We start from the raw sequence: 9,712 nt of genomic DNA, 5'->3' as shown, positions 1-9,712 counted from the left end.
GCTCCACAGTGCAGCTCGATTCTGGTCAGTCCCGAAACCCCACATCTTCCAGGGACTTTATAAGCCAGAAGGATTCAAGAACACAGGACTTGCGCACGTCTGGGGAAAGTGAAGTCAAAGATGAATCTGCAAGGCTGAACCTGCAAAAACGAACGGGCTGGTACCACGGTGCAGCGGAGAGCTGAAGTGTTCGCAGAGTTTCCCTGGACACACCGGTCAAAACCATCGACAAACTTTCTGTCTCTGGCTTTTCCTACCTCTAATTAATTCACTTGGATGAGTACTCAATGATACACCCTCGTTCATTCTTCGGGTTGGCTTACTGACTCGCATGTCACAATTTCCTCGAGAGCAGTGGTTCCCAAACTTTTTTGGAAATGACCCAAAATTAGAAATAACATTCGCGTCGTGACAGAAATGGTATTGGTACCTACGATAAAAAATATTTGGAGAAAACTCTTTTGTGGAGAAAACTCTTTTGATGTGAAAACTCTCCGAAAAAAAAACGGGATTTATAGAAGGGGTTTTCGAGTTTGGATTGTGACCCTGGGTTTGGAAACCCCTACTCTATCGCATTACAAGCATTCACCTGCAACCTCTTGTTACGGATTCGTGACTTCCGTTATTGTGGTTTTCACCCACTGGACATGTTTCTGATATTATGTATTGTTATTAGTTTCACAAGGTTTATTATTCACGAATGGTTATCAAAAGTTAAAAAGGATAACTGTAAGTGAAACAGGAAACCGAAGGAGAAGACAATGCGGTGAAGAGGAAGAATCAGCGCGCACAAAGTCAGAGAAGACGGTGACGTCAGCGCTCCGCAACAAGCCAGGTTTACCGACAGCCGCGAGGGGATTTTGAGTTCCTGGAAGGGACATCCGGCGATGAGAATATTCGCTGGAGTGGAGAAATCTGCGTAGACAGATTTGGGGCGCTGAGATTCCGACGAATCTTTGCCTTGTCGCATCGGCTCAAGCCAGAGCCGTCAGCCATTTTTGAACCCCATGCTTCGGACACCGGTGAACGTTTGCTTCGTGTCATCGTCATCTTCAACATCCTACGGTCTGTCGGGCATGAGGGGGTGCGACCGCTTCGTCTCCAATTACGTTGCGGTTTGCTGAGGGAGCGGTGAAGGTGCACCTCTGGAGGGCGCCGTTGTACAGTTTGGCGGGAAGAGCACCCTTGCCCACTGTACACGCTTCGGATATCGACTGGAGAGCGAGATTCGGGCTTTGACCAGATTTCGTTCCATCGACTGCTGGAGTGAATCCCATTCGCCTTGGGAAAAGTCATAGAGACATTGAGGAGTGTCCGTTCATTTGCTGGCAGAGCCGTGAGTCACTTGACTTTATATAAGATATATATGGAGTGCACTCTGAATGGCCATTTGCTGTACCGTATTACCTGGGTGTGATTTATAATACAAGTTTGTTCATTTATAATCATTGGTGTGGTTTCACGATTGTTTTCAACACGAGGTAATATATTTTTCTGCCGGGGTTCCTCTCGGGGTTCGGAGGTTTACCGAGACCAGGAGATCGGTGAGGACCCCGTAACAGAAATTGGGGGCTCGTCCAATTGATATTCGTGGGCTCGCAATTGGGTCTGCGTCCGGGATATAAAAACTCCTAAATTTAGTCCGGGAAAGAATTCCCTAACATTCCCAGAATTCACAAATTTGGAACTTTTTCCAACATTCCCAAATTTTTTTCCAAAAACAAACAACAACAACAAAAAAAATTGTTTTGTTCGTTAAAAAATTCTTGTGTGAAGGTTAACAGGTGTTACCAGTAGTCACTATGGAGTTTGATGCAGAGAAGTTTACAGTGACCCCTAGTGAAGCACAGTTCAGAGCGTTAGTAAAATCGGACCTCTGGAAATTGGCCAAACATTTTAGCTTGGAGGTCCGAACTAATATGAAGAAGGCAGAGTTGCAGACCAGACAGTGGTGATACAATCTATGGTGGGATTAGAAGCATGGGAAGAGGTAGCCTGGGATTGGTTACCAGAAGAGCAAGAAAATGTGGAGCTCCGGAAACTGGAGATGCAATTACAGAGCCAGGAAAGGGAAAAAGCACAGGAACGAGAACTCCAGGAAAGGTTAGAGGAGAAAAAAAACAGAGGAAAGGAGAGTGGAAAGAGAACTCCAGGAAAGGTTAAAAGTACAGGAAAGAGAACTCCAGGAAAGGTTAGAAGAGAAAAAAACAGAGGAAAGGAGAGTGGAAAGAGAACTCCAGGAAAGGTTAGAAGAGAAAAAAACAGAGGAAAGGAGAGTGGAAAGAGAACTCCAGGAAAGGTTAGAAGACAAAAAAGCAGAGGAAAGGAGAGCTGCAAGAGAACTGGAAGCAGAGGAGAGAAGAGCCCAAAGGGAGTTAAAGGACCGTGAATTGGCGCGTCAGCAGGAAATTAAGGTCAAGGAGCTGGAGTTAATGAGAGAACGGGGAGAGGTATCATCCCTGCTGACTGGTTCGACACCTAGTCAGAACACCTGGGATGTTGGCAGACATGTGAGGCTGGTCCCACCCTTCAATGAAAAGGAGGTAGCCAATTTTTTTTCCACACTTTGAGAAAGTGGCTCGACAGTTAAACTGGCCTGAGGAGTCCTGGTCCATACAAGTGCAAAGTGTTTTTTTTTTTTTTTTTTTTTTTTTTTTTGTATACAAGATCGAGGCTCGTGAAAGAGCTAACATTAATCACATAAAAAGACAAACCGACACACAAAACACAAAAAACAAGGGGAGCGGCAGACAAGATGGGGAGAGAGGGGGAAGGACACAAACACAACATTTGAGAGCAGGGACATCGGGAGGACTTGGGGGGAGGTGGGAGAGGAATAAAACATATGAACACTGCAAGGACTCTGGGGTGAATTACCGGGGGTAGAAAAGATCAAGGTTTTCGATGGGGGAAGATAAGAGATGGTGGTGAACAGCTGTTTTAAAGACCTGGAGGGAGGTGGGAGGAGTGGGATTGAAGGGAGTGGGGGAGTTTGTTCCAGAGGCGGGAGAAAAGGGGAATGAAAGAGTGAAGGTGAGCAGAGAGCCTAGACTTTGGCAGTTTAACCATAAGAGGGTTGCAGGCAGATCTTGTGCGACCTGAAGGAATATTGGGGGGACAGAGCACAGAGAGAGCTGGGGAAGCAAGGCCGGAGAGGAGTCGGTAGAAGACAGAAAGACCACCAACCTGCCTGCGGTGAGTGAGTGAAAGGCCCTCGGAGTTGACTACATCGCAGGAGATTTAAATGATTCTGAAAGCTTTGGCCTCAACAGCGTGAAGCCGAGCAAGGTGTGAGGCAGGAGCACCGGCCCAGAGGGGGGAACAGTATTCCATTGAGCTGCGGATGAAAGCCTTGTATGTGGTGAGGAGCTCAGGTGTGCCAAGGAAGGACTTCGCACGACGGAGGATGCCCAGTCGGCGACTGGCTTTGGAGGCCAGCTTGGAAATGTGGTTTTCCCAATAAAGATCATGGCAGATAGTGAGACCCAAAAGCTTGAGCGACAGAACTTCTTGGAGAGGATTGTTGAGAAAGTAGATGGGAGGGTTGTCCAGTCGGTCCTTTCGGAGAGACATAGTGAGAGTGTGAGATTTGTCAGGATTGAAAGACATGTTCCACTTGTTTGACCAGTCTGTGATTTTGTCCAGGTCTGCAGAGAGTGAGGAGGCTGCAGACTGCCGATCTGAGGGATGAGGAATGGAGCGGCAGATAGTGGAGTCATCAGCAAAGAGATAGAGAGGATTTTCCAGAGAGTCGGAGAGGTCATTGATGAAGACCAGAAATAGCACAGGGCCCAGAACACTGCCTTGGGGAACTCCAGCCAGAACAGGAAGGGAAGATGATAGAAATCCATTCAGGGCCACACGTTGCCTACGACCAGAGAGGAAATCCGCAAGCCATGAGTGGAGATTTCCCTGAATACCATAGGAGGTGAGTTTGGTGAGCAAATGTCATGCACGGTCTGATCCGGTCTGATCCGGATCCGGTCATGCACGGTCTGAGCAAATAATATTATGTCATGCACGGTCTGATCCTTTCAATGATCTGCTCTAACATGTTATATCAAGCATGTTCTGATCCTTTCAATGACCTGATCTAACATGTTATTATGTCATGCACGGTCTGATCCTTTCAATGATCTGCTCTAACATGTTATATCAAGCATGTTCTGATCCTTTCAATGACCTGATCTAACATATTATTATGTCATGCACGGTCTGATCCTTTCAATGATCTGCTCTAACATGTTATATCAAGCATGTTCTGATCCTTTAAATGACCTGATATAACATGTTCTAACATGAATAACCTGATATTTCGCTGGGTCAAATAACCTGATATAACATGATATATGCATGTTCTGGTGGGTAAAGCTCAAGAGATTTATTCGGCTTTACCGATTGACCAATGTGCAGATTACGAGGTATTGAAGAAACACATTCTCAAAGCCTATGAATTGGTCCCGGAAGCTTACCAGCAAAAATTCCGGAATGCCAGGAGGAGGGAGAGTGAGACCCATGTGGAGTTTGCCAGATTGAAAGAAACCATGTTTGATAGGTGGTGTGATTCAAAAGGAGTCGTGAAAGACTTCGAACTATTGCGATAATTGATCCTGGTGGAGGAATTCCAACAGTGTGTCCATGAGGACATTAAAGTACATTTGGAGGAAAGGAAAGTACCAAAGTTGTATGAGGCGGCAACCATGGCAGATTACAATGCTTTAACACACAGGATGAGGTTCCATAAACCTAACTTCCCACCTCGAGATTGTACGGAGAGTTGTGATACATCTGGGGCGGAGAACGAAGATTCAGGGGGGCGGCCTCGAGATGAAAATGTGGACCACTCTGACACCACGACTTCTAGAAATCAGAAGACTGCGGTTCCAAGACAGACCTATCGTCCGGGGGGCTCGAGGCAGACCGCCTCCCCCATGCCTTGGCAGACCACGAGGTTCTCCTCCGGGCCTACTTGCACTTTTTGCCATAAACCTGGACACTGGATGTCCAACTGTTATGCTCTGGGAAAGGAAAATCAGGAGTGGAGTTCGACTAGTACGACTCCAAATGCGATGGCCATTGTGAGAAATCGCCCTCAAAAGTGTTACCAACCATTTATTTCAGAGGGGTTTGTGTCACTGGATGGAGCCTCGACTAACCGGAGACCGGTTAGGATATTGAGGGACACAGGAGCACATCAATCTTTAATGCTTGAAGGCATCTTGCCATGGTCCGAGGAGACGGCAACTGGGGATAGTGTTCGTTTACAGGGGATTGATGGCTGTGTTAGTGCTCCACTTCATGTCATCCATTTGGAGTCCGATTTGGTGTCAGGACCGGTCACCGTCGGTTTACAAGCCACGCTTCCTGTAGAGGGAGTATCGGTTGTTATCGGGAATGATTTGGCCAGTGGTCAAGTTTATGGTAACCCGATGGTTGTTAAAAAGCCCAGTAAGGAAAATAACACCACACCAGTTAGGGATGGCACAAGTTTAGCAAGTTATTTGTAGGTGGACTGAACTTCAAAACAAAGGAAGATGTTTTGGAGTCTGCCTTCAGCAACTATGGACCACTTTTGGAAGTAATGCTGATAAAAGACAGGGAGACACAAAAGTCAAGAGGGGTTGGCTTTGTCACGTTTGAAAACTCAAAGGACGCCAGAGATGCAGAAAAGGATCTGAATAGCAAGAAGTTGGAGGGTCGGACCATAACAGTAGGGAAGGCATTTCGTAGGCGTCGAGGGGTCTACAGAAGAGGACAACTTGGCAGTAGTTTTGGTGGTGGCCGCAGCCGATATTACTATGGGGGCTCCCAGAGTTACGGCAGCTCCCGAAGGAATGAGTATCAGGGTAGCGGCTGAGAAGGAGACTGCTATTCACCTGACTACCGTGACAAGCGGTCCAACCAGGATTATTACGAAAGTTAGAAAGAGTTGAAGCACTGAATGCTGCGGAGCAGCCGAGCCAAAATTCCTGCATGGATTAACCGTGAACGCCATGTTCCTAAAGGCGTCCATGTAGTGAACTTTCCTGCACGGACTAACCGTGAACTCCACGTTCCTAAAGGCGTCCATGTAGTGAATACTTCCAGGCCTCACCACCCAACCACCATGGAACCTGGTTTTCATCTCGGCCTCTGGGAAAAAGTGCTATCGATTTGCTGGATTTTGGATCTTTGATCAATCCCTTAACCTTCATTTACAAGAAACTGACAGTAAAAGTCAGAGGGTAATGAGATGGAGTTTGGCTTTGCAGGAGTCCAACGGGAAATTGAACATGTAAAGGGCAGGGACAATGTCGTTGCTGATGCTTTGTCCAGAGTGAATTAACTTTGGAAATCTCTGTGGGTTGTGTGAAATTTTGTTGCTTTATTTTTGAGATGTTGATAATTGTTGCCCAGGGGAATTGATGATTTGGATTGTGAATTTACTTTTGTTTTAAAAAAAAGTTTGCATGCAAAGAAAGTTTTCGCTGTGTTCAAACTTTCTTTCTTGAGGGGAGGAAGTGTTACGGATTCGTGACTTCCGTTATTGTGGTTTTCACCCACTGGACATGTTTCTGATATTATGTATTGTTATTAGTTTCACAAGGTTTATTATTCACGAACGGTTATCAAAAGTAAAAAAGGATAACTGTAAGTGAAACAGGAAACCGAAGGAGAAGACAATGCGGTGAAGAGGAAGAATCAGCGCGCACAAAGTCAGAGAAGACGGTGACGTCAGCGCTCCGCAACAAACCAGGTTTACCGACAGCCGCGAGGGGATTTTGAGTTCCTGGAAGGGACATCCGGCGATAAGAATATTCGCTTGAGTGGAGAAATCTGCGTAGACAGATTTGGGGCGCTGAGATTCCGACGAATCCTTGCCTTGTCGCATCGGCTCAAGCCAGAGCCGTCAGCCATTTTTGAACCCCGTGCTTCGGACACCGGTGAACGTTCGCTTCGTGTCATCGTCATCTTCAACATCCTACGGTCTGTCGGGCATGAGGGGGTGCGACTGCTTCGTCTCCAATTACGTTGCGGTTTGCTGAGGGAGCGGTGAAGGTGCACCTCTGGAGGGCGCCGTTGTACAGTTTGGCGGGAAGAGCACCCTTGCCCACTGTACACGCTTCGGATATCGACTGGAGAGCGAGATTCGGGCTTCGACCGGATTTCGTTCCATCGACCGCTGGAGTGAATCCCATTCGCCTTGGGAAAAGTCAGAGACATTGAGGAGTGTCCGTTCATTTGCTGGCAGAGCCGTGAGTCACTTGACTTTGTATAAGATATATATGGAGTGCACTCTGAATGGCCATTTGCTGTACCGTATTACCTGGGTGTGATTTATAATACAAGTTTGTTCATTTATAATCATTGGTGTGGTTTCACGATTGATTTTCAACACAGGGTAATATATTTTTCTGCCGGGGTTCCTCTCGTGGTTCGGAGGTTTACCGAGACCACGAGATCGGTGAGGACCCCGTAACACTCTCCCCAAACTGTGCACCACACCCTCTGTCCTCCTCGTCTTTCTCCACCTCCCCTTTTTCACGTTGGGACCAACGTAAGCCCGTCGGCATGAATCGGCTGAGCTAAGGGCCGTGAACGTGTCCAGTCTTCTTCTTCCTCTTCCTCTGCCCTTTCCCCCAAATGGTGGCTCTCCACAGCTTCAGGTTTGAGGCCGGGTCGCAACCTTTGTGAGCTGCAGAGACGTCGACAGGCTTGTAAGCCGGGGCCCTTGTGGGTTCCGGCTGCATCCTTTGTGGGTCGCATTTACAATTACAGCGGGGGGAATGCCGAGCTGCACAGTGGCCTGGGTCCTCACGTCTCCAGTCCCCCCTGGGGGCGGGGGTGGAGGGTCAGAGGCAGAGGCAACGAGGCCCGAGAACACCCGGCACGGGATGGGGACAATCGGGAGGGAATCCAGGGTTGTTGGAGGACCCCCCTTAGTCTGGCTCTCTCTCTTACCAATCTCGTTTTTTCTCCGGAATCATTGAGGAGCTTGCTGTGTGTAGAATCATGATAAGTTGACTGGCTAAGAGGGATTATTTGTGAGGGGTAAGATCTTTCTTGTGTGACATTGTCTGCTTGTAAATCACAGGCCTTATCTGGGGTGATTAATTTGTTGGAAAGGTAAAGCGGAATTAGACGCAGGACCCTGCCAAAATTGAGCATATCGGATGGCGTCTGTGGTTGCTTAGCAATTCATCATGCCTCGGAGTTATCTGCGGATCGTCGGCTTAAGTGTCATGTGCCAATATGATTATGACATTATATGATTATATAACACCCGGTATTGACATTTCCAAGAAGAAAATATCTGATTGGCTTTCCCGCCGGATTACGGCCTCCGAGGACTATCCGTCACTAAATTGGACATCATCCAGGTGGAAGATTTGACCGTGTCCACTAATGGTCCACCGTAACATTGGAATCAGGATTCGTATCCAGACTCTGATCCGAATCCGACAACCGTACCAATACTTACATTTTGGAAAATATACAAAACGTTGACATTTCTTGGACTATTGTATCTCGTTCGCACAACCTCCTGAAGGACCAACATGTGATTCTTTCTTCTTCCCAACACCGGTTATAATTTGCAAATCTAACACCAATAAAACTCACAATTTCATTTAACGACCATAAACTCAGTCTCAAGAGTTACAAAGGTGAACTTAAAAATTTGAAACGTCTTTGAGACCGCCTCATTTGATTGGCTGGGAGATTGAAACAATGAAAACTTTTACCCACATTACAAGTCCACATCGACGTGGCTGATTTTACACATATTTACCAAACAAAGCAAGAGATAAGCCGGTCAGGTATAGGGGGCAGATAAAGCATCGCAATGCATATGTAATACATAAACCACATTCGATCATAATTTTTATTGTGTACTACACGGGACAGTTAGGTGAGGCCAAGGCGGCAAGCCACCCCTGACAGCAAAGGTGCGTATATTAAGGTACCCTCCTGCATACATACCTCTTTGAATCTTCGGTGCTGGTTGTAAATTCTGAACGTCCGCACCAGAGGACTCTCCAGCTGACGGGTCAGCGGACATTTTCAGATGAAAATTGTTCAGTTTCGCGGTTGAAATCTCAGCCAAGTCAAACCAAAGACTTTCAAAATGGTACGAGCTGCTTCCTTGTTTGACACTCAGCATTAAAAAGAAGGATGGAGCACGGACAACGCTGGGAAGGCAATGGCAAACCACCTAGTGTATCCCTTAATGGGAAACTGCTTCGGCAGCACCTACGCTCTGTTAAGAGTATGGAACATCAAAAAAATATTGAAAACAAGTATGGCACTCAGTAGAGTGCATACCTCCACCAGGTAGAACAGCTTACGTTTTGTATCCACTGATAGGCCGGATCCGGATTCTGACCTGAACCAAAATCGAATCAATTCGTCCTTGTCACACACCCAACCTGCTCACCAAGTTTTGCCCAAATCCATCCATACCCATTTGAGATATCCCGCTCACAGATAGACATGGATGAATATACTGAATACATAACCTCCGTCCACCTTTGGTGGCAAAGGTAAAAATGACTAAGCAGGATGTATATAATACGAGAGGGGCAGGTGAGGGATATCTTGCACCAGCCTAGTCTATTTTGGGGTGTTGTTATAACCTGTGAGACCACTTTATGACGACCATAAATGATGAAAGATACTTCTAGCTTATTTAACTGTTGTTAATATAATGATAACAGGCTTTAAGATTTTGTAA

Source organism: Myxine glutinosa, chromosome 14 (assembly GCF_964187855.1).
Source record: "Myxine glutinosa chromosome 14, kmMyxGlut1.1, whole genome shotgun sequence".
In the NCBI taxonomy this organism is placed as follows: domain Eukaryota; kingdom Metazoa; phylum Chordata; class Myxini; order Myxiniformes; family Myxinidae; genus Myxine; species Myxine glutinosa.
This window is presented reverse-complemented; position numbering follows the sequence as displayed.